Source organism: Marmota marmota, unplaced genomic scaffold, assembly GCF_001458135.2.
Source record: "Marmota marmota marmota unplaced genomic scaffold, marMar, whole genome shotgun sequence".
NCBI lineage: Eukaryota > Metazoa > Chordata > Mammalia > Rodentia > Sciuridae > Marmota > Marmota marmota.
The window spans coordinates 8,788,218-8,788,754 of NW_026000130.1; the positions used below are offsets into that span (position 1 = coordinate 8,788,218).

The 537-nt window shown below is 57.0% G+C and overlaps 1 protein-coding gene across 2 annotated transcripts in view; it reads left to right on the top strand.

The window, feature by feature from the left end:
• Window positions 1-410: 410 nt before the first annotated feature.
• The window catches only part of Klhl22 (kelch like family member 22), a 38,970-nt gene continuing 38,843 nt past the window's right edge, over window positions 411-537 (top strand). The window contains exon 1 of one of the 2 annotated variants that reach the window (XM_015500385.2): window positions 411-535. The gene's annotated coding sequence lies outside the window, so the exon portion shown is untranslated. The remainder of the gene's footprint in view (window positions 536-537) is intronic. The other variant, XM_015500384.2, reaches the window with a different exon arrangement.

The following is a 537-nucleotide window of genomic DNA, read 5'->3' on the forward strand; positions in this document are numbered from 1 at the left end:
GTAAAGAATGGAATGAGTGAAGGAAAGGAGAAATAAATGAGGAAGATGAGAGAATGAAGGAGGGAATGAGTGAGTCAGTGAGGGAGGAAGAGATGAAGGAGGGAATGATGGATGAATGAATATGAGGGACAGAGGGAGTGAAGGAGACAGAGTGAGTGAAGGAGGGATAGTGAATGACAGAGCGAGGGAGGGAGGGAAAAGAGAAGGAAATGGTTTTACACCGCGTGACCTTCGCCAATAGGTGTTTGTTCCTTCATTCACTCGTTCCTCTCCACCAGGTGCCAAAAGCAGTGTCAGCGGCGGAGGCCACCTCCGCAGTTGCGGCCCTTTTCAAAGAAAAACAGGCCCTTCGGCTGCAGTGTAGCCCTTTTGGGCACCCGCTTCCGGCAGCGAGCCGCAGAGTGACTCCCCCGCCTCAGCCGACGCCCCCAGGCCTCCGTCCTCACCGCACTACGCTTGCGCGGAGGACCCACGTGACGACCAAAGATCCCGCCCCGCCCCCTGCGAGTGCGGCCTCAGCTTGCGGCGGCACCAGGT